Here is a 24,054-nt window from a genome sequence, read left to right on the forward strand (position 1 = left end):
TTCTCCATTCTAGGCTGCCCCTCTGGGATTTAGGTCCCACATCAACCACATTACCACTACTGGGGGCTGCTCTCCTCGGCTGCACCTTAAGCTGGAGGCTCAGAGAGATGAAGTGACTTGGTCAAGGTCACAGAGCAACTAAGGGTGTGAATTCAGGTCTTTCTGCCTCTGTGTTTTGAGCATTTTCCACTAAAACAGCTCTGTCTCTCTCCCCTCCTCCTTTCCTCTTTTCAGCCAATGTGTTTGCAGCTGAAATATCAGGCCTGCTGCGTGCAGCCTTGACATCCACCACATCCCGGGCCTGGCCCCGCCTGCCACCCTGGCCCGGCCGCGAGCACAGCGCCTGGTCCCACATGCCTCAGGGATGAGCTACGGAGAGTGTGACCAGGCCCAGCTGACACATCTCAGAGCAGATGTGGGTCTGCCTCCCACGGGTCCAGCCGGGCCGAGCCAAGTCTCAGCCCACCACCCATCCCCCAGGGCGGGATGCCGGGCCTTGTGGAGCACAGGAAGAGGAGAACAGTGACCCTGGAGAGTTCACGTTAGGCAGAGATTAAGGGGCTCAGGGCTTGAACCAGGGCCAAGGCCTTGGTGGTCACAGAGGGAAAAGAGACAGTTTTTCAGGGCTGAAAACTCAGTGCCACCAGGGGCCAGGCAGGGATTTTTGAAGAGGGCCAGAGTAAGATGATAAATAGTTGTTATTCCTTGGCCCCAGTTTCAGAGAGACAAGAGGGAGTGGTGGGGACTGGGGCATATGCCCTGTCTAAAGCTGAGTGTGGGCCCTTGAGAATGGGGACCCAGTGCAATCAGATCTTCAGATCCTCTGATTTTCCAGTGGGTGCCAGAAACACAGGTTTTTATCTAATATCTACAGATTTTTTAATGTTGGCTCCATTCATTTATAAATTCAGTTTGGACCGAATTTGGCCAACCCAAGGGCCAGATTCAGTCCCTTGGGCCTCCAGTTTGCAAGCTCTACTTGGCCAAAGAGAACAGCCAGAGAAGGAACAGATCATAGCCTGATCCTGAGTCAGGATCTGAGGGTCGGGACGGTGGCCAGAACCCAGTGCCAGCAGCTCCGAGGGACTGTGGAAAAGGTTCCTGTCATCTGGTCCCCCTCCTTCATCTCACGGGGTTGAGCCTCCCCACCCGCCCGCCTGCTCCAGCTGGCTGTGGGGTGGAAGGGGGCCTGGGTAGGGACTGAGGTCTCCTTTCCCACATGGGACACAGCTGTGGATGTGTTTTCCAGGCAGATCCCAATTTCTCTCTCCTGTCCCACATGGCCCTGCAACCCCAGGAAGTAGGTGACCCTGTGCCCCAGGTCACCCCCCCCTAAAGCCATGCCCTCAGCAGCCTGTTCACATGCCTGCCTCACCCCCCATGTTCCAAGCCACATGCTTCCACAGCCATCACTTTGAAACTTCACCACATCCTTTCATGACCAATTTTCAGATGAGGAAATTGAGGCTCAGGGAGGGAAAATGACTGGCCCAGGGCCCTATCATGAGTATGCAGAGGAGCTGGACTCAAGCTCAGGCCTCACACGCTGGATAACGGGGGGCCTCACCCCATCTCTTCCTGCTAGAACCCAGCCCATCCTCCAAGGCTCAGCCCCAGTGCTTCCTCCTGGTTTATTTAACAAGCAACCAGGTCCTAGACCAGGTGCTGGATATTCAGAAATGAACAGACAGGGTTTGTCTCAGGTTCCCCCATAGTGTTTGTTGAATGAATATTTTACTCACTCTCTGGGAATCTCATTTTCCCAAGTCATGGGCCCTGTCCACATCCAATCTGTCTCAGCCCCGACATCTCGTTTCTCTGACCACATGTCTGCATGCTTCCCAGATGTCTGCCCCTGCATGGGCCCCCAGGCATCCTTCAAATCAATGCACCCAAAGTGAACTCGGCAATTTCCCCCTAAACTGCTCCTCTGCCTCTGTTTTCCTCCTCATAGAAGGCGCCACCATCTGCCCAATGGCCAAAGCCAGAAGCCCAAGCATTGTCCATTATACCTCCCCCTCCACACCCTCAACCCAATTGGTCACCAAGGCCAGGGAGTCTTGTCCTCAATGTTCTTCAAATCTGTCTGTCCCTCACATCTTCCTTGGGTGACTACATTCTCTTCCTCACTGTTTGCCCTGCATGGGAACTTCCTCTTTCCCCAATCCAACTTCCCACAGCAGCTGGGTGACATTTACTATTTCCCTCAGCTATCAGATGTAGCTCCCCATTACCTTCAGAAGGCAGTTCAAACACCTTGGCCAGCCTTAAAACCCCTGCTCGGTCCAGTGACCTCGCCCCTGTTCCTACACATTCCAGGTAACCTGAACTCCTCTCACTTTTCTAATGTGCTATGTTTTCTCTCATCTCTGAGCCTTTGCAAGGCTGTTCCTTCTGTCTGGAGTGTTCTTCCCTCCCTACCCCCATCTCTTGTCTGACTACTCTGCGAACACCCTGCAGGACTCAACTTAGGTGTCATGGGCTTCATAAAACTTCCCTGACCTCCTAACCCTGGTTTAGGTATCCACTGGGGTCCTACCACCCCCTCTGTGTGAGTCAGATTACAGCCACAGGAACCAGAAACCCCTCCAGTTATTTTATACAGAAAGGATGGAATACAGGGAACAGGGCACTCACAAAATCGCTAGAAAGGCAGGATGGGCTCCAGAATGACAGAGCAGAACTTGCCCATCGAGGGAGCTGCCACCTCAGCCAGTCAGGATGGTGGGGAACCAGCAGGCCACCACAGGGACTGTTGGCTTTCAGAACACACACCACAGCAGTGATCCAGAGATTAGGAGGCCACTACCACCACTTCTGGACCCCTGAAACTGGTAACCAGGCATGGTATGTTGCTACAAAAAAAATGTGGTCATGACCACGTTCATCAGCAGAAAGAGAGTGAAGGCAAAAACCAGATGGCCTCTACTTTCTGAATCTCATGGGAGAGCATGTGATTGGCAGAACTTAAGGAGCATACAGAACCCTATCTGCAGAGGAGACTGGGAAATGTGGCTTGTAGCTTTCCAGTCTCTGCATCCTCTAGCCAGAAGAAGATATTAGCGTAAATGGATGCTGAGTACCAGTGGGTACTGAGTAACGTAAATGGATGCTGAGTACCAAAGGTGATGTCTCAGGATTCCCCACCACAGCCCCAATCAGCCTGTGTTTACTTATCTCTATTTCCTACCAGACTGTGAGAACTTTAAGGGACACAGCATTGCCTTAGATACCTCTGGTTCGCCAGCATTTATTGAGCACTTACTATGCCCTGGGCACTAGGCTATGTGCTTTATACACTTGTTTACATATTTGCACCCAGTAGGGTAGAGACTATTACTATCCCTATTTTATACATGAAGAGGAGGCCCAGAGAGATGAAGTAATTTTCCTAAGGTCACCCAGCCAGTAAGTATTAGAGATGAGATTTAAAAATGAAATCTGTTTGACTTTACACTTTAAACACTTGCCATGGGACTTCCCTGGTGGTGCAGTGGTTAAGAATCTACCTGCCAATGCAGGGGACACGGGCAGGTTCGATCCCTGGTCCAGGAAGATCCCACGTGCCGCGGAGCAACTAAGCCCATGCGCAACAACTACTGAGCCTGAGCTTTAGAGCCCACGAGCCACAACTACTGAAGCCCGCGCGCCTAAAGCCCATGCTCCACAAGAGAAGCCACCACAACGAGAAGCACGCGCACCGCAACGAAGAGTAGCCCCCCTCGCCGCAACTAGAGAAAGCCCAGCCCACGCGCAGCAACGAAGACCCAACGCAGCCATAAATAAATAAATAAAATAATAATAAGCAGTTGCCACTATGAGAGGCAGTTTTGCCTTCTCACAGCGATCTTCTCCCAAGCCTTCAGAAAAGTCACGGTAATGCTGTGCAATGAACAAATGAATCCACAAGTGACCCCTCCATTGGAATAATCCCTGTCCCCATCTCAGCCACCTTCATCCCCCTGGGCCTGGGTTCCTCTCCATGGACAGGCCTTGAGAAATAGAAAGAAACTAACTGTGCTGTGCTGGAACACTTCACCTAGGGTTGTAGATGGCTGCTAGGCTTAACGGCCACCACTGTCTTAAAACTGGTTACATTTTGTATCTGTGAGGAGTTTTCTGGAGATATGGGTCATAGCTTTCATTAAATTCTCAAGCTCCAAAAATTTGACAGACTGTTACCCCAGGGAGGGATGCAGGGATCTTGCTGCCATCCTGACCTCAGTTCAGACCTTATGACATTGCACTCATTCACTTGTGCATCCATCCATTCACCTACCTATCCATCCACTCCCCATCCACCCATTCATACATTTTTACTCCCACCCATCCATTCATCCATCCACTCATCCGCCTACCCATCCATCCATTCATCCATCCATCCACCCACTGACCCATCCATCCACCTACTTTCTCATTTATCCATCCATCCATGCAATCATTCATCAATCTGCCCATCCATTCATTCATTAAATCACTATCTATCAATCCATCTATTCATTTATCCTTTTATGCATTTATTCATCTAGCCATCTATTAATTTGTCCATCATTTCACTTATTATTTATTTACTCATTTAATTATATGTTTATTCATTCATCCATCAGTAATTCACAGTATTCAACCATGAAATCATCTATACCACACATCTCATAATTTATCATCCATTATCCATTTATTTATTCAACCATCCATCCATCATCCATCTATGCATTTATCCACTAATTTCTTTATTCATCCATCCATCTATCCATCCTTCCATTAAGTCAGTTCTTCATCATTTCACTCATTGATTCATCTATTCTTTCATTTATCTATCTCTTCATCCATTTCATCCATCCACAAACAGTTCCCTCATCCATCCACCCATGTACCCAGCCATAAATCATCCCGTCGACCATCCACCCATCCATCAAAACATCACTCATCCTTCCACCCATTAAATTCTCCATCCACTCATTCTGCTCCCTGTACCAAAACCAAGAGATGAATCAGAACTGGTCCCTCCCTTGAGAAGCTCACAGTCTAGTGACAGGAACAGATAGTTAAAACTCAAGGTGGAGAATATTAGGAGGTTAAAGTGAGCTCCAGGCAGGTGCTTTCACAGGAGGGGACTTGGGTCCATCTGGGGATTTAGAGAAAGTTCCTTGGAAGAGGTGGCATCTAAACCGGGATTCATAAAGACAGGAAATCAGTGAACAAGCTCCCTTAGATATCTCAGAGGGTGACTTACAGAACACCCACCCACCTAGATGCTCACTGAGCTTGTTAAGACTTTAAAGGCTCTGAGAAGTCCTGCAACAAATGTTAACATTGTTAACCACAGTAATTCTCAAATTCATTGGACCATAGAACCCTTTTCCCCACTTTACTCCTATTGATATCCCAGAGAATCTGTGTCCCTTAGAACCTCATTTGGGAAATGCTAGTCTGGTCCAAACTCCTTGTTTCCACAAACAAGAAAACAAGGTTTCAAAAAACAGTCTCTGTCCTCAAATTTTTTCCATCAAGAGATAAGATGAAATGCACAATATATGCCTAGGACTTTATTTTTTTCATCCCTAAAGCTGAGCACAGTGCCTGGCACACAGTAGGTGTTCAATAAGCGTTTGTGAAAAGAATGTTGTTATTGAAAGAGTCGCTCCAAAATGACCCCTGGTTCTTACGCTCTCCCCATTCCCAGTGACCCCTTTATGACCTCAGCCAACTCCATAGCTCCCAGACTCAGTTTTTCAGTCTGAGAAATGGCCAGTAAAATCACCTCTGTAGAACTGATGCAGGAAGCACATGCTTACACTCAGCTTTCGTTGCAGACTCTGTCTCGGGATGTAGCTCTGACCACCCCGCCACTTTCTCACACCAGCAAGTTGAGTTTCCAGCCAGCAATGAGACCTTTGGGCCTTGCTGATCCTTCGCGGCTGAGGCTGGAACATACCTGGAAACCGCCTGAGTAATCCCATGGCGTCCCTGCCCAGCCTGATGGGGCATGAACTGGAAATTCCCTATAATATTGCTAATTAAATGATTCCTCCTCCCTCCTTCTCCTTTTACCCTGGCCTCCCACTCTCCCTTACTCAGCTCCCTAAGCGCCTCCAGAAACCTCTGCAAAGGAGTCCGACTGGTTTGGGGAGGGCTGAGCAGCTACTTCCCCTTCCAAACGCCCACCTGCCCGCCCACTGCCTGGAGCCCAGGCCGTGCGACCTGCGACCTGCCGGGAGTTGTGGGCTGTGCAGCTCTAGAACACAGAGCCTGATACCCACATCAGATAAAGGAGCCACTAAGTGCCTCCTCGGCCCAAGCCCAACCCTTGTGCAATTCAGATCTTTGTCCCATAGAGACAGTCACAGGGATGAGCAGATGTGCTTATCTGATGGGGCCACAAGGCCTCCAGATCATTCCAGGGGCTGTTTTCTCAGTCAGTCTTTGGACTCTTCTCTGCCATGCAACTGTGCATGCTCTTCCCCTACTTGGGCACGTCCTCATCCTCCTTCCAGCCGTTCAACATTTATTAGGCACTTCCTGTGTGCCCAGCCCTGTGCTGGGTGCTGGGGACATAAACAAGACAAAGTCCTTGCCCCGTGTAATTCACAGTCTGATGGGGAGGGGGGCAGATACCTAAAAAAATAATGGTCACGATAACATGGTTGAATCTCAAATCATTATGCTGAGGGAAAGAAGCCTAACAAAGAAGAATACAGTAAATGATTCCACTTACAGAAAATTCTAGAGAACACAGACTAATCTACAGCAACAGAAAGCTGACTGGCAGTTACCTGGCCATGGGAGTGGCGGGGGTTTGAGGGGTAGCGAGGAGGATGGATGACAAAAGGACATAAGGAAACCTTTGGGGCTGGTGGATATGTTTACCATCTTGGTTGTGTTGGTGGCTTCATGAGTGCATACGTATGTCAAAACTCATCTAAGTGCACCCTGGAAGATGTGCCATTTATTGCATGTCTGTTAAACCTCAATAAAGCTGCTTAAAAAGATAGTTTGTGAGGCAGTGTGACCAGTGCAGCAATGGGGAAACTCAGGAGGGGCATGGGAGAAGGACTGGGAGGGTAGTCAGGGAAGGTTTCTTGAAGAAGGGGACTGTGGAGCAAAGTTTTGAAGATGAAAGTGAGTCCCATCAAGAAAGAAGAAAAGAGAGTGGTATCTTAATACCATCTCTTTCCAGATGGCCTGAGTTCAAATCCTGACTCCCCTGCTTACAGGCTATGTGGCTTTCGGCAAGAGATTTGACTCATCAGACTCAGTTTTCTCATCTGTAAAATCGATCCCATAATAGTATTTATCTCATAGGGCTGGTGGGAGATGTAAATTACGGAAAGCACTTGGCCTGGCACCCATTGGTCACAGCTTCTACAAAAGCCCTGAGGCAGGAAGGGACAGTGACCTGAATGATAGTGAGGAAGTCCAAGTGGCTTCATCAGAGAGAGGGAGGGAGAGGCCTCAGGGGCCAGGGCCGCAGGACGTCTAGGCCATGGTGAGGGTTGGAGCTGTCTCCTGAGGACTGGGGAGCCAAGGAAGGGCTGGAAGCAAGGGAGTTTCATCATCAAGCCTATCCTCTTATCAAAGTCACTCTGATTATTAAAAAAAAAAAAAAAAATTTACAGTTGGGAAACTGAGGCTTAAACAGAAAAAGATTCAGCCAAGTTCCTGTGGAATCACAGTGCTTAAAGGGAAGTGGTCTCTCATTCATCCAAACTCCTATAAGCAGATGAAGAACTGTTATCTGGGTCTGCTTGCAGGCCTCCAGTGATGGGGAGCTCACTACCTAAACTGTTGTGCAGTTCTTAGTTCTTAGGGCTCAACTAAGAGAGGTCTCCAAAATTGGCCCCGGCTTTTCCCTCGGGTGCTTCCCAGACACCAGCTGCTCCTCTGGCCAGAGTCACACTGAGAGGAGCCCAGTAGACAGGAGAGGAAGTGGGAAGAGATACGAGTTATGACAGAGACTTCCTGGGTGCTGCCACCAGCTCCCTGCCACAAGGTCCTAGGACGTAGCCTTTCCTTCTCTGGGCTTCAGTTTCTGTAAATGGAGATGCTCATTGTTCCACAGTCTCCTTCCAGCTCTTAGAAATAGATTTGGCCCTGCACAGGTGCCTGGAGGGGGCTGGGGCAGGCACAGGGGGTTCACCAGTCCCCCCCATCCACTCCCATCTGTGGAGCCAGGGTCGACCTCGAGGCAGGCAGGCCAAGCAGGCCTGTCTGGGGAGAAAGGCAGGTGCCCCAGGGTGCAGCCAGCTTAATGACAGGTTCCAGGATCCAGGGGGTTTGAACGCAGGAGAATAGGTTCAGACACAAATTGAGCAGCCCATGTTCCTGTCTGTAGCTCTGAAAGCTGATGGTTCCCACACCCAGTGGGCTTGGCCCCCACTCTCTTCAAACCCATTCACCCTGAGGGTGCCCCCTTCTGTGTGCTTACTGTATGCCAAGCTTCTCACTGTACTCAAAATAAGATCCACACTCCTGACACTGGCCCTGCCCACACCTGACCTCTCCTCCTACCCCCTCTCCTCAATCACTTCTGTACCCAGGGCCTTCCTGATGCTCCACAAACATGCCAAGCTGGTGCTGCCTCAGGGCCTTTGCACTGGCTGTTCCTCCTGCCCAGAACTCTCTTCCTCCAGATCTTGCCATGGCGGCTCATCCTCAGGCCTCAGCTCCAAGGTCACCTTCTCTGACAGTCCTTCCCTGACCCCATCCTGTTGCTCACCCTCATCATCCTGTCTTATTTTCCTCCACCAAAGGCTTCATTGGGATGTCTTATCCCCCTGGTGTGGCGTTTGCCTCTCTGGATTTGAAGCCTTAGATGGCAGAGACTACGACTGGCCCAGTGCTAGGTCTGATGTCACCAGGCCCAGGCCGGGCACAGCCTGGCACCCACCTATCAGTGTAGGTTAAATGAACAAGTGAAATAGTTGTTGGAGATTTTGAGCCCACTCTGGGGGCTGTCAATGCTTCATCTACATAGACCCTTCTCACCTCCACATGGATGGGCTGGAAGGATGCCTATGCCAGATTCGCTGTGCCCCTGTACACACCTGCACGTGTGCGTGCATACACACACACACACACACACACCCCACCACCACTACCAACACCACCACCACCACAAGCACCCCAGCACCCCCTGCCTCCATACCAGCCCTTGGCACCCAAACTTCTCAACTTTCCTTCCTTTCTCCAGGCTCCAGCTGGCCCTGTGCCAGCTCCTCTCCCCCAACCTGCCTGCCTGCCGTGGCCACCAGACTCATAAAGGATGAGGAAGGGCCTGGGGTGGGCTGGCTGGGTGCCATGTGAACACAGCCCCTGGGGCCCTCGCCTCCCCCTGAGCTGCCAGACACCTGCATAATGAGTGTCATTACTAGGGACCCACCGGGCAGGCCCTGGCTCGACCCAGCCACCCAGGCTGCGAACAATGCTGGGGATGGGGTTTGGGGAACATGGTGGGGTGAGGGGTGGTGGGGAGTGCCTCTGTTCTTCCCGGCCCCAAAGCTCAGCCCTGGATTTCTGGATCAGCAAAGACAGCCTCCCATCTCCCACACAGACTCCCAAACCTCAGGTTCCTATCATAGCCCATGCTCAGCTCAGAAGGAGACAAAGGAGGAAAAACACTTATTGAGTACCAACTGTATGCCCACTTGGTGCGAAGAGCTGGTATTGTCACTTCCCACTGTAGACACCATCTCATCCATTCACCCGTCATCTGACTGCTTGTTGTCTCTCTCCCCCACTTGAGTACAAAACATGGAGAACATTTATGGAGCGCCTACTATGTACCTGTGCTAAACACATGGATTAACTCATATGTTCTTAAAACAGCCCTATGAGGTGGGTGCTATAATTATTCCGTTTACAGATAAGCCTCAGAGAGGTAAGGCAACTCGCCCAAAGCCGTGCGGTTGATAAGTGGTGGGCCATCTGGCTCAGAGTGCGTGCTCTTAACTGCTTGCTACTCCACACCACCTCTTCCATCAGAGCAGGAGGTTTTGTCAATGCTGTGGTGTCCCCAGTGCCCAGTCTAGTGCCTGGCACGTAGTAGGTACTCAAAAAACAGTGAATGAGTGACTGAAAGACTAATCTCACTGAGTTCCGATGGTATCTTTCCAGGTGCTATTTATAGATGAGAAAACCAAGGCTCAGAGAGGTAAAGTGACTTGCCGCAGGCCACACAGTGAAGACACCCCAGAACTGAGATTTGAACCTCAGGTGTCTTTTGTAAAAGTCGGGATGGGAGCTCATGCCCCTCTGCCCTCCTTCCCCCTTGTGGCCCTGACCCCTCTCTAGGCTGCCCCCACCCCTGGACCATGGGGCCCAGGAGGGAGAAGGTGTGTCTGCCTTGGTGTCCCTAGGGTCCAGCCTGGGCCTGGCACATAGAAGGCCTTCAGATTGAAATTGCAGCTTCTCCCCTTGGCTCCAAGGCCTTCCAGGATCAGGATCCTGACAACATCACCCCGTCACCTCTCCTAACTCCTGAGCAATGATGAATTTCCCAAACACAGCCTACTCTCCCTTACCTCTGGGCTTCCCTACACGCTGTTCCCTCTACCAGGAGCACTATTCCAGAAACTCTGCCCCAACCTCAGCTTAGAGGGCACCTCCTCTGCCAGGAAGCTCACAGCTCTTAGGGCTTTGCAAGGGCTCCCACTCTGCTGACCCATGGGCCACTTACTCCTCAGATGTTCTGACTTCCCTCTTCTTAGGGGGAGGTGCCCTGAACTGGCTGTCTAACCACCTCGGTTTCATCCACACCTTGCCACTGACCTTCTGAGTGAACTTGACTTAGGCCCTTGTTAGTTCATCTGTCAGATGGGTAGAAAATTTGAAGTGAAAGTGGTAAGTGAAGGCTTGCTGTCCATCAAATTGGGTCATGTCAGTCCCTTCCCCACACAAATCCCACCAGTGGCACTCAACCCACAACTCCCTGCGTGATCTGACCCCCGCCAAGCTCTCTAACATCACCTCCTTTCCCTTTCTTCACTCCCCTCCAGCCACCTGGCCTCCTTGCCTTTCCTGGAACATTCCAAGCCCCAACCCACCCCAGGGCCTTTGCCCTTGCTGTTACCCCTGCTGGAAATCTCTTCCCCCAGGGTCTGTTCCTTCTCCTCCTTCAGATGTCTCTCCAGGTCACCTCTTCAGAGAAGCCCTCTCTGACCCATGCAGCTCCCAAACACCTCTGTTTATTTCTGCCACGGAGCTTCTCCCCGGCTGAAATCATCTATTCCTGTGTTCGCTCACTGATCTGTCTCCTCCACCAGAATGCATACAGAGACCTGGTTCACTGCTGGGTCTCCTGGAGTCTGGTAGACAGTAGGTGCTCAAGCAACAGTTGTGGAATGAAAAGAAGATGATCAAAGTGCTGCCCCGCCCCTGCCTAACCCCCAGCCCCCAACCCAAAGTTCAGGGGCTGGGAACCAGGAGGCCCCACTCCTGCGGCGGGCAGGCGCCTCTCGGAGCCCCAGAGCCTGTCTGGTTCCCAGCCTCATAAAAACCACCGCCCTCACTTTGCCCTTGGGCAGCAAAGGGTGAAGGAGGCGGATGTGAGGTCCAGAGGCTGACCCCAACCTGGCTTTGGAGAAGATACAGACTTGAAAGTCAGTGCCCACACAGCACTTTCTGTGCAGCCAGGTGCTGTTTGAGCACCACACCACAGCCCTCACGGCTGCTCTGCCGGGCCAGGACCACCACAATTGCCTTCTACCAGTGAGGAAACTGAGGTACATCGGGGCGCGGCCACATGCCCCAGGCCAAGCCGCCAGAAAAAGGCACAGTCAGGATTCCAACGCAGTTCTGCACGGTGCCAAAGCCTGCGTGTGCTCCCACCCAGGGTGGTCAGGGCATAGATGTTACGTGAGCGCTAGCAATGTGCCCGGCACATCTGGTTCAGAGCACGGGTCCTAGAGGCAGAGCACTGAGACCTTAGGCAGGGTACTCAGCCTCCCTATGCCTCGGTTTCCCCTGCTGTGGAACAGATCCCACCACCCCTCCTTGGTCAGGTTGTTGAGGGAATGAAAGGAAATCACATGAGGTCCAATAGAGCTGCTTGGATTCCTTGCTGCCCTGCACTGCTGCATGCCCTCGGTCCTCTCTCTGAGCCTCAGTTTCCCCATCTGGCATATGCTACTCCATAGGGTTGCGTGTGAGACTAGGATGAGCTATTTGCCCAATGCCTCGCACACAGTAAGTGCCCAATAAGTGTTCACTGTTATTTACTCCAGGCCTCTGGGCCTCACTTTCCCCATCTGTAACCCCAGAGGGCAGTCCTGATCACCCAAGACCTCTTCTAGGTCACTCACTGGGGCAAAGGTCTAGGGGTCCTAAGGTGGCCCTGGCAGGCGGGGAGGAGTGCCTGGGGATGGTGGGGGCGGGGCAGCAGAGTGGCTGGGATCAGGAGGCTGCAGGAGGCTGGAGTGATTCACTGGCCAGCCGGGCTGGAGGGCTGGGCTGCGGCCCCCCACGCACCCCTCTGGGCCCTGCCTTGCGCCCAAAAGTGCTGTGTCATGCTCTGTCATGTGGCTCCGGGTCATTAATACCCGAGTTCTGGGAAGCTTGGGCCGAGTTCCCGGAAGGGGTCAGCCAGTTCAGTAAACAGATTGGCTGGTTGGTCGTCACCGCCGAGCCGGGCGGGCCTGCGGCTCGGGAGGCAGGAGGTGGGGACTGGTGGCCAAAGGGGGCACAGGAGCCGCCGCCATCCCTATGCAGGGCTGGCACCTCCCAGGGCAACTTGGCCCAGGCTCTGCCGATGAAAGGCAAACCTGAGGCTCAGAGAGGGCAAGGCACTTGCCAGAGGTCACACAGCGAGTCCAGGGTTCAAACCCAGAATTCTGGGCTCACTGTCTAGTGCTCTCAGCGTCTCTCTGACTAATGAGCAGAAGGCTCTGCATCCTCTTCACCCACAAATCCTTTCCCAGACTCTAAAGCCAGTCTGTTGGATGAAGAGAGACACTAGTAGAAGGCAATTTGGGAAGGAAGCAGGTTTGGAAGGCTGTCCCCTTTGGTAGGTCCTCTAAAAATAATAACACCTTCTAGCATTTCTTGAGCACCTACTATGTGCCCTTAGACACATAAGTGCTACTTGGGCACTGCTCTAAGTGCCTTACATTAATTCACTCATTTAATATGCAGCCACCTTTACAACAAATAATCACAGCCATCATTTTTAAAGCACCTACTAACTACCAGGCACTGAGCTGGGTGATGGATATGCACCACCTCTGATCCTCATGTGGACCCCATGAGGTGGACATCGTCCTCACCCCCCTTCATCAGATGAGGAAATAGAGGCCTGGAAAGACAAGCAGCTGTGTCGTTTGGCGGAAGGAAAGTGGGCTCCAGAGTCAACTGAACCCAAGGATTCAAACCTTGGCTTTGCCCCTTCTAGCTGTATGACCTCACGCAAGTGACTCCATCTCTCAGAGCCTCAGTTTACCCCTCTGATAAATGGGATGATTATGGTACTCGGATCACAGGGAACCAGACCTGGTGGGAGCATGTGAGTGTTATTACAGAGCAGTGGTAGGGCATGGACTTCGGGCTTGGACAGGTCTGGTTTCTGATCCTACTCTGCTGCTTCCTGGTTGTGTGACCTTAGGCATGTTGCTTAACCTCTCTTGGCCTCCATGTCCTCTGTAAAATGGGGATCATAATAACACCTCCTTCATACAACTGACAGGAGGAATGAATGAGCTGACACCCCAGAAGCCCTCCATGCAGGGCTGGGCATTCCGCAGGCACTCAACACAGGTGACTTGTTCTTATATTTCACCTAAGATGACTCTGCTGGGATGAGGGGAAAGCGTATTAGTCTGTGGACAGAAGGACAAGACACCCACAAGCTGCCCTTCTGCACCCACAAGCAATTTGCACAGAGGTCAGCTCCCCATTCTTCTTCACACGCTGTTTTCTCAGGCCTAGCTGTGCCCCTGACGTTTGCTTTTGGTTCTCACAGTGCTCTCCACCATTACTAGCCAAGCCCCAAACCCCTTAGTCCAAACTCTCACCTCATTTTTCCCACCTTCACACTTCTGCACGTACGGAGCCCTCCACCTGGCAGGCCCTCATTACCCTAACCCATCTGCCTGGTTTATTTTCACCCATCCTCTGCCTCTCGGATTCAAAACCACCTCCTCCAGGGAGCCTGCCCTGATCCTCCCCTTGAAAGCGAACTCTCCCAGACTCTCTCTAAACCTCACTTACCCCTTTCTATCATTACACATCAGCTATTTTTGCACATGTCACCTCAAATTTTGGCTGCTGTGAGGTGGAAAATTTGCAAGGGAGATTTGGAAAAAAAAAATTGTCTTGCCTCTAAAACACTTAAAGAAACCTGCTAAATAGAAATTAATAACTCCTTTCACTAATCCACTCAAACGTCACAATTAATTATTAAATTTCTAATTTAGTATTTACAAAACTTTTCATGGCATTTGAACATAATCTGCAAACGAGAATGTTCCTTGTTGGGCAAACACTCCCTGATGTACACGGGGATTGCCAAGAACCCAAAACCGGTGGTAAAATAAATGAGCTGCTCGTTGCCAAACAATTTCGGAAGTGAAATTATTAATATTATTCAAATCCTTTTGTGATTTTTCCAGCTTTCAGTCTTGCCTTTTCGTTTATCTCCCAGCACCACCCCACCCCCCATCACGTCTCCTCTTCTTCCCTGGTTCCATCTCTTATCTCCCTTGACCTCAAAAACCGTCTTCACATCCCCACCTCCGCACCCTTGCTCATAATCCCCCACCTCCTGGAATGCCCTCTCCTCTTTTTTTTTGTCGGAATCTGACCCTTCTTCAGAGCTGAGTCCAAGCTCCTCCTCCCTCCCTGTGCCCTGTCCCGCCCTAACCCAGGAGAATCCACCCGTCTCTGGAGCCGCTATACTTCTGACTCCCCATCTGCAAAATGAGAGGGCTACAGTGGACCAGAGGTGTCAAACTCATTGCCCTCAGGCCAAATCTGGCCTGTATATTTATAGATTGGCCCCAACATTTAAAAATCCATCCAGATTTACAGTTTCTCATGAAAACCTGGAAGCCCTGGCCTTCCACGTGGTAACATTGGGCTGAAGCTGAGTAATGCCCATGCTTTAGATGGGCCTGCCCCTCTCACCAGCCACTTCACCGTGTGTGCTGTTTTCCTGGCCCTGCTGTTTTCCAGGCACCTGAGTTTGCAACCCTTATACTGAAGCGGAAGTCCTGAGGCTTCCTTCCGTCTCAGAGCCTTTTCTTGAAACATCTTAGGTGGAATCGCCTGATCTGGTTCAAGTGAGGGACCCCTTACCCACTTGTCCCTGCTCTCACCCCTAGAAAAGACACCCCCATGCCTGCCATCAAGGTACATCCTCTGGACACTTAAATTCTTTGAAGCACAGTTTGAAACACTCAGCATCACCTAAGGCCATTGGGCCCCCTCCCAGACCTACTGAATTGGCATCCAGAAGAAGAAACCTCCTCATGTAGCCCCGCAAACCAAACCCCACTCAGTAAAAGACAGCACCTTTACCCACCCCTGCTTGGGCCAATAAATCCTGCTGATTTCATCTTCAAAATAGATCCAGAATCCAACCACTTCTCCCAGCCCCACTCCCTCTCCCCTCCTGGAATCGCTACAGTCCGCTCTCCCCATCCCCAGCCAGAAGGATCCTGTTAGACAAGTACTTCCCAATTCAGGGGTGACTGAATTGTTGTGCCCCAGGGTTCATTTGACAATGTCTGGAGATTTTTTTTTTTTAATTAATTTATTTTATTTATTTATTTTTGGCTGTGTCGGGTTTTACTTGCAGCGTGCAGGCTTCTCTCTAGTAGTCGCATGGGCTCTGTAGTTGCAGCGCGCAGCTTAGTTGCCCTGCAGCATGTGGGATCTTAGTTCCCCGCATCCCCTGCATTGGAAGGCGGATTCTTAACCACTGGACCACCAGGAAAGTCCCTGGAGATACTTTTTGCTGTCAGGACTGGGTGGGAGAGAGGGGTGCTACTGGCATCCAGTGGAAAGGGGCCACAGGTGCTGCTCAAACCCCTACAATGCACAGGAAGCTCCCACAACAGAGAATCATCCAGCCCAAATGTCGATAGGGCCCGTAGTCAGAAACGCTGTGTTCAAACCTGAGTCAGACGCTGTCTCTCCTGTGCTCAGAACCCTCCACAGGCTCCCACCTCACTTACAGTCATATTCACACTCCTCCTCCTGCTGCCCACAGGGCCCTGGGTGATATAGACCCTGTTGGCCTCTTGGATCTTGTCTCCCCGCAACCCTCCCACGGGCTCACTCTGCCAGACTGCTCTCCTTATCTTTCCCCAACAATGCAAGATTTTTCCTACCTCAGGGCATTTGCATCTGCTGTTCCCAGCATCTGGAACACTCTGCCCCAGACATCTGTAGGGCCAGCACCTCACTTCCCCCCAGCCACCTGTCCCTTCTGTGACGGCACGTATGACACTGCAGCCCCTCTACTCCTTGCCCCCCCTTTGCCGTTTATTTCACTATCTGACATACTCCATCTCATTTGTTTCTTGACTGTCTCCCCAGCGCAAACATAAGTGCCATGAAGGCAGAGAGTTTGTCCATCTTGTTTGTCTATTTTGTTCACTGCTGTCCCCCCAGTGCTTGGCACATAATAGATGCTCAATAAATATTTACTGAGTGAGCATGTGACTTGGTCTACCAGGTCTCCATACATTAGAATTCTAGAATTGCAGGGGCTTAGTCGACTGAGAGCCAGTGATGTCTTTGTCCTGGTGGGAACAATTCTATAGTCTGGGACCCCGTGATCTTAAGCATCCACCGAGCTTCCATTCCAGGCCGGAGCACTACCGCAGGGTCACCTAGGTCCTGGTTTAGAGAGAGAAAGACCAAAGGGCAAGAGAGAAGGGGAGGCAGGGGCTGGGCCAGGCTAGGAGGCTGAGGCCACACATGGTGGTGATGAGGGATGGGCCCCAGCTTAGGAGGGGTCCCTGGGCTGCCCAGCACTGGAGACCCTGGTCCCCCCCTCACAGAACAAGAGCTGCGCCTGGGAGTGGGGAGAAGGGCACTCCTGGAGACCTCGGGCAGGAGCTCAGAAGATAAAGGTAGACACTTTGTTCTAGGAAAAAGCCACATAAAGTGAATTCACTAAGAACCAGGGCCAAAACCTCAGAAAAAAGATCAACTTTAGAGAAATTTGCCTAGGACCTATCTTGCAAAGTGAAAAAAGAAAAGTGAAAATAAACTGATTTTCTCTTTGACCTAATACAATAATATAATTATGCAAATTCTTAGGATGTTCAAAGTGAAGGGAGTGTTGATATATTCAAATATATTTAAACAAAATTGCGTGACAGCACAGTGTTATGACCTTTTCGTTGCATGTGACCAACGTGACATAATCATGGAGAGAGTTATTCAGGCTGCACTATGGCCACCACCGGGCCCTGGTCACTGCCCCCATAACTGGTCCGCCCACTGAAGCCTCCGGAAAAGTAGAGGATGCTGTGGCCCCGCCCACCCCAGAATGGACTCCTGAGTACCCCCCAATCACTTCCAACTTCTGATTCATAAAACAGGCCCAGGGCTTCCCTGGTGGTGCAGTGGTTGGGAGTCTGCCTGCCAATGCAGGGGACACGGGTTCGAGCCCTGGTCTGGGAGGATCCCACATGCCGCGGAGCAACTAAGCCCGTGAGCCACAGTTACTGAGCCTGCGCGTCTGGAGTTGTGCTCCACAACAAGAGAGGCCACGATAGTGAGAGGCCCGCGTACCGCGATGAAGAGTGGCCCCCACTTGCCGCAACTGGAGAAAGCCCTCGCACAGAAACGAAGACCCAACACAGCAAAAAATGAAAATAAATAAATAAATAAATTTAAAAAAAAAAAAAAAAAAAAAAAAACAGGCCCACATGCACTCGATTGGTGGGCACCAGTCACATGGCTATAATCAAGCTTCTTTTTTTAATCTATTTATTTATTTATTTATTTTTGGCTGCGTTGGGTCTTTGTTGCTGCGCGCAGGCTTCCTCTAGTTGCAGCGAGTGGGGGCTACTCTTCATTGCGGTGCAGGGGGTTCTCATTGCGGTGGGTTCTCTTGTTGCGAAGCACGGGCTCTAGGTGTGTGGGCTTCAGTAGTTGTGGCTCGCAGGCTCAGTAGTTGTGGTGCACGGGCTTAGTTGCTCCGTGGCATGTGGGATCTTCCCAGACCAGGGCTCGAACCCATGTCCCCTGCACTGGCAGGCGGATTCTTAACCACCACGCCACCAGGGAAGCCCTATAACCAAGCTTCTGAGGAGCAGCCCTCAGCCCCTCCTTACCCCTGGCTGGAGTCCTGCCTTCCTTCCCTCCCACAAAGCCCCCACTCCTCAACCCCTCACTGGCTCCTGCAGCCCATTCCACACCCCAGGAGGGGCCAGCCCAGCACCTCCAGTTTTTGAATGACTAAAGAATGATTGTGCCCCATTTTAGAAACAAATAACAAACCAGTAAACGTTATTTTTATGATTTTTAACAATTAAGGGGCTAATTTTCCCATTACGAAGGTGGTCTCAAATAAACAAGACAAAACGCACCATGGAGAAAATAACATAAAAACAAAAGTAGGTTGGGGGGGCTTCCCTGGTGGCGCAGTGGTTGAGAATCTGCCTGCCAATGCAGGGGACACGGGTTCGAGCCCTGGTCTGGGAATATCCCACATGCCGCAGAGCAACTAGGCCCGTGAGCCACAACTACTGAGCCTGCACGTCTGGAGCCTGTGCTCCGCAACAAGAGAGGCCGCGATAGTGAGAGGCTCATGCACCGCGATGAAGAGTGGCCCCCACTTGCCACAACTAGAGAAAGCCCTCGCACAGAAACGAAGACCCAACACAGCCAAAAATAAATAAATTAATTAATAAAAAAAACAAAAGTACCCCCTAGGCGCCAGATGCAGGGAATACAAAAGTGGATGAGGCTGGTGACCTCCTCAGCTCATTGTCCGTGAGAGAAATGACTAAGAGGCTGGTCCCCAACACTGCAGTGACCAGGGGCACCCAAGGGGCTGTGGGACAGCAGAGAATGATGAGGTAAGGAAGAGGGGAGAGTGCTCCGGGAAGAGGGAACTGCTCAGGCAAAGGTGTGGAAGGAGAAAGAACTCCAGCCACAGCTTCTAGAACCTTCCAAACCAGAGGTGTACACCAAGTTGGGTTCTGTGTGTTGTTTTTAATGGATTCGTTGGCCAACATTTAAAAATCAGGACTTTTCACACATGACCTCGGATTTCTGGCTTCTCTTGATAAATGGAAAGACCTGGGCCACGTGCTGGCTGAGAAGCAGCTGTCCCCTGAGGAGGGCCTGTTCTCCGCAGTTCACTGCCGTCACCACCCAGCCCACCTCACTCATCACGTCACCTCTTGGCCTCAAAGTGTCTGAGTTTTTGACTCCCTGTTCTAAAGCTTGCCAAGGAGGACGCTGGGGAATTGCGCCCAGAGAGCTTCAACAACTCTCCCAAGGTCACACAGCACTCAGAACAAGGCTACAGCCTGAGGACTCGGGACATCCAGTCCTGCGCAGGACACTAAACACCACCCCCCAGAAGCCCCACGGACCCCACCTCAGTCCTCTGGGAGCTGCTGACCCTGGCCCTGAGCCCCGGAGAACCAGGAGGCCGGGCCGGGGAAGGCCCCGTCCTGTTTAGATTTTGTGGTCTCGTGAGTAACCGAGTGGAAAAAAACAAGCTTGAAAAGATAACAATTACAACGAAATTAAATCAAATCAGGCCTGTGACTCATTTATGGAGCCGTAAAAACAGAAAACAAAAACAAGCTGGTTCTGGAGGAGGGAGACCGGAATGATGAGGGGAGAAGTTGGGGAAGGGAAAAAAAAAAATAAAGCAGCAGCAGCAACAATCTCCTGGGGCTGTCAATTACCCCAACGAGGAGGTAACAATGCCAGGCCCCTGAACTGGCGAGGGCCCAGGGGCTCTGGAGCTTGGGAGACCCAGGGGAGGGGCCAGAAACCCTTGATGTGAGTGGGATGGCTGGTCTTGTCCTCTCAGACACCCCCGTGAGCTGGGTATCATTGACGTGCCATTCTACAGACAAGGAAACTGAGGCTCAGAGGGACCAAGTGACAAGCCTCAGGTCACCCAGCCAGGAAGTGGGAGGATGAGATCCAAGCCTGGGCCCAAAGCCTGTAAGGGGTTCAGTCTTGCCATCCAGAAAACAGCCCTAGCCCTGTTCCAGGGGACAAAGGAGCCAGGGTCCTGGAAGCTGCCCTGGATGTTTCAGGAGCCCCAAAGGCTAGCCACCGAACATGGCAGTCCCTCTCCAGCCTCACTGTCCCCATTTACGCAATAACGGGGTCACATCAGGCAATGAAGAAGGAAGGCCCAGGAGCTCGGTGGGTCTGACCCCGGGGAGCTTCAAAGCCTTGCTCTGCCCATTTCCCAGAAGCCTCTGCCCCCGGGGATATAAGAGGAGCCAGAGGCAGAGCCTGAGGGAGGCCACCCCACAGGCCTGCGATTCCCCAGAGGTCACCCTGACCCAGGGACAAGACTGCGCGGGCAGCAGTGAGCTGGGCCAGGGATCTGGGCCGGGCAGAGAAAGCAGGAGCGCCGGGAGAGTGAGGACAGGATTTGAGGGGGCCGGGAGGGAAGGGACACTGGAAAGCATCTGCCAAAAATAACACCATTCGCCACATTAGGACGTCGGGTATCAAGCGCTTACTATGGGGAGGGCACGTTGCTGAGCACTTTACATTCATTCATTCATCCATCCCTTCTACAAGTCCTTATTGTGCATTGTCCTGTGCCAGGTGCCATGTTGGGGGCTGGGAACATAACGATGATCAAGAGAGACAAAAGTGGAGGGGCCATCCTGAACAGGGTAGAGAGACAAGCAAAACCCAGGATGCACTGGGAAGTGTGGTAAGAGCTACGGAGACAAATGAAGTGAGGGAGGCTGAGCTGCGACATTTAAGCAGAGACCTGCAGGCGTGAGAGCAAGCCATCCTCGGGAATGGTGTTCCAGGCAGAGGGAACAACAAGGGCAAAGGCCCTGAGGCACGAGCATGCCTGGCATGTCTGAGGAACAGCAAGAGGGCCAGTGTGGCAGGGGCAGAGTAAATCCTCCCAACAGCCAGGAGGGCGGGTACCGCTCTTATCTCCTCTTACAGAAGAGGAAATTGAGGCTCAGAGAGGGGAAGTGACTTGCCCAGAGTCACATAGTCAGGAAATGGCAGCACAGGGAGCAGAGCACAAGTCGGGGAGGTGGGAGTGTGTGCCACAGGCTGCAGGGTCCAAGGGTGACTCCCAGACAGCATGTGTCACCTGCCTTGGTCATAGCCATGGAAGTTGTGATTGAGCAACCAGAGCCCTGCAGGGCGCCTCAGCCTGCCTCCCAGGCCCACTGGGTCTAAGGGGCACTGGGTAGCCAAGAATCCAAGGAGCTCATTTGAGCTAAGTTATGAGTGACTGCTAGCAGTTCCCGGCTTATCCCTGTCCCTGAGGATTTAACCAGGTCATAGAAGCATTGCAGCCTGTTTCCCCACTTGTCAAATAATGAATCCACTTAGGTGGTCTCCAATAGCAGTTGTGGATTCTTGGGTCCAGAGAGAGGCGTGGCTTCCTGAGGTCACACAGCCAAGGGAGCAACAGAGTCAGGGTGACCCCGGCCTACTGACTGCTGGCCCAGAGCTCTTTTTCCTCCTGCCCGGCTGATGCTTTATCCTGGAGCTCAGCTGCCTGGGTCTCTCTGTCCTGCTATCTTCACCAATCTCCCCCTCATCTACCACCCTGCACCCCTCACACTGTTCATACTTCCAGGCCTTTGCACATGCCATCCCCTTGTTGGGAGTTTCTTTCTCTTCTTTCCCCTGTGCCATCTCCTCTACCCATAAAGGAATAACAAAGCAGGATCAGAGTATAGAAAGAGACAGTTTAGGAGGTGGAGAATGTTTAAGCTGGTGAGGGTGGGGCTCAGAGAAGGCTGCTCTGAGGGGTGACATCTGAGCTGCCACCTGAAGGGGGTGAGGGAGGGAGTCATGGGAATACATGGTAGATGAGGGTTCCAGGCAGAAGGAACAGCATGTGCAAAGGCCCTGAGGTAGAGTGATCCATAGTTTATTAGAGGAACAGCAAGGAGGCCATCAGGCTCGAAGGAAGTAAGCACGGGGGAAAGTGGAAGAGACGAGGTCATCAGAGAGGTATAGGGTTTGCTGGGGTCAGGGGGTCACACAGGGCCTTGTTGGCCATGAGGAGGACCTTAACTTTGACTCTGAGTGAGGTGGGAGCCAAGAGAGGTCTCTGAGGAGGGGAGGGACAGGATCTGACTTAGGCCCTAAGGGGACCTCTCTGGCTATGTGCGGAGAACAGACCATAGGGGATGAGGTCCTCAGACGGGTGATGCTGGTGGCATGGACCATGGCAGGGGCACTGGAGCTGGGGCGATGCAGGCTGATTCTGGATGCGTTTCTAAGGTGGAGCTGACAGGATGTGGTGAGCAATCAGATACCAGGGTGAGTGAGAACAAAGGGTAGAAGACAACTCCCAGGTTTGGGGGAGTACGTGGAGAATGGAGGAGCAGTTAACTGAGACGGGGTGGTTTGGGGGTAGATCAGGAGTGGGCTCATGGCTGGGCTGAGTCTGGGGCTCCCGTCAGCCACCCCGGTGGCAATTAGGAGGGGTGAGTGGAGACTCGTGTCTGGAGTCAGGGAAAGTGTCCAGGTTGAAGAGATGCATTTGGAAATCACCAGCATTTAGAGAGGACAAAAACTGTGTCTTCTACACCTTTGTCCCCCTCCTCCCCTCACTCCAGCACCAGGCTGGCCTTGGGGAATCCTCAGGGAGCATCCAGGCACCCTCGAATAAATCCCTGAGCACATGTCCTGAGTGCCCACTATGGTCAAGGCCATGCCAAGCACTTCCTCTCACTGACTCATTTCATTCTCACAACTTCTGACAGGGTAGGTACCACCAGAGCCTATTTACGGAGCCGAGGGTGAAGGAATTTGACCAAGGTGTCACCTAGCATTCGGAAAATAAATTACTGAATTCATTCATTCTAGAAGGCTGCTCTAGTAGAGGTACAGTAGGCAGTGGGCAAAGTCATCAGGGGAGAGTTACTGCCATTCTCAGCAGCTGCTGACCATGATGCAGGGCACTGGGGCAGGGGGAAGCCAGAGGTTCCTGAGTTACCTCCCCCAGGCAGTGCGAAGGACTGCCTCTTGGTGATTCTGGGTCCCCTGGAAAAAGGCTGAGGGCAAACCTGGAGCTCCCCAAGGTCAGCAGGAGGGAAGCTGGGAAAGGAGCTTGGGAGAGATGAGGGAGGTACAGTCAAGGACCAGATTGAGGCCTCAAGCCAGGGGAGAGACACTAAGACTTTAGGGCAGAATTAGGGGACAGTGAGATTCCCCCCACCACTTATATGGAGCTCTAGGAAGCCTCTCAGTCGTCCGTAAGTGCTCTTCCTCTGATGCCTCACTCTCCACCATTCACTGCAGCCGTAAAGGCCAGCTGGCCAATGGCTGCAATTTGCAAAACTCCCCATCCCACCCCACCCCCTGCCATAACCTGGATGGAGCCTAAAAAAAAAGCTGAGGCTCATAGGGGGAGTGTGACATTGATTAAGCACCCTGTGTGTCAGACCTCTCACCCAAGGTTACCAGCAAGAGAGGGGCTGAGGCAAAATTCAACGTCAGATCTACCTGACCTCCAAAGAGTATTCTTTCCACTGTGGGGTTCGATTTGCCCACTCGACATCCATGCAATGGGAACAAGAATTGGGAGTGTCCCTAAGGGGCAGCGGAGGAAGAATAAGACCCAGATACTGTTTATCGAGATCCAGCCTTGTGAGAGTCACTGGACAAAGACTTTAGTTTCTAATCTGTAAAATCAGAGTTATGATCCCTTTTTCCTCCCAGGACTGTGAGGGGTTAATCCAGGGATTAGCAAACTTTTTCTGTAAAGAACCAGACAGTAAATATTTTCACCTTCGGGGGTAGTACGGTCTCTCTCACAACTACTCAACAGGTAGTTGCAGGGTGCAGGCAGTTATAGATAAGTAAATGAATGGGCACGCTGTGTGCCAATAAAACTTTATTTACAAAAACAAG

Source organism: Eubalaena glacialis, chromosome 13 (genome assembly GCF_028564815.1).
Source record: "Eubalaena glacialis isolate mEubGla1 chromosome 13, mEubGla1.1.hap2.+ XY, whole genome shotgun sequence".
NCBI classification, from domain to species: domain Eukaryota; kingdom Metazoa; phylum Chordata; class Mammalia; order Artiodactyla; family Balaenidae; genus Eubalaena; species Eubalaena glacialis.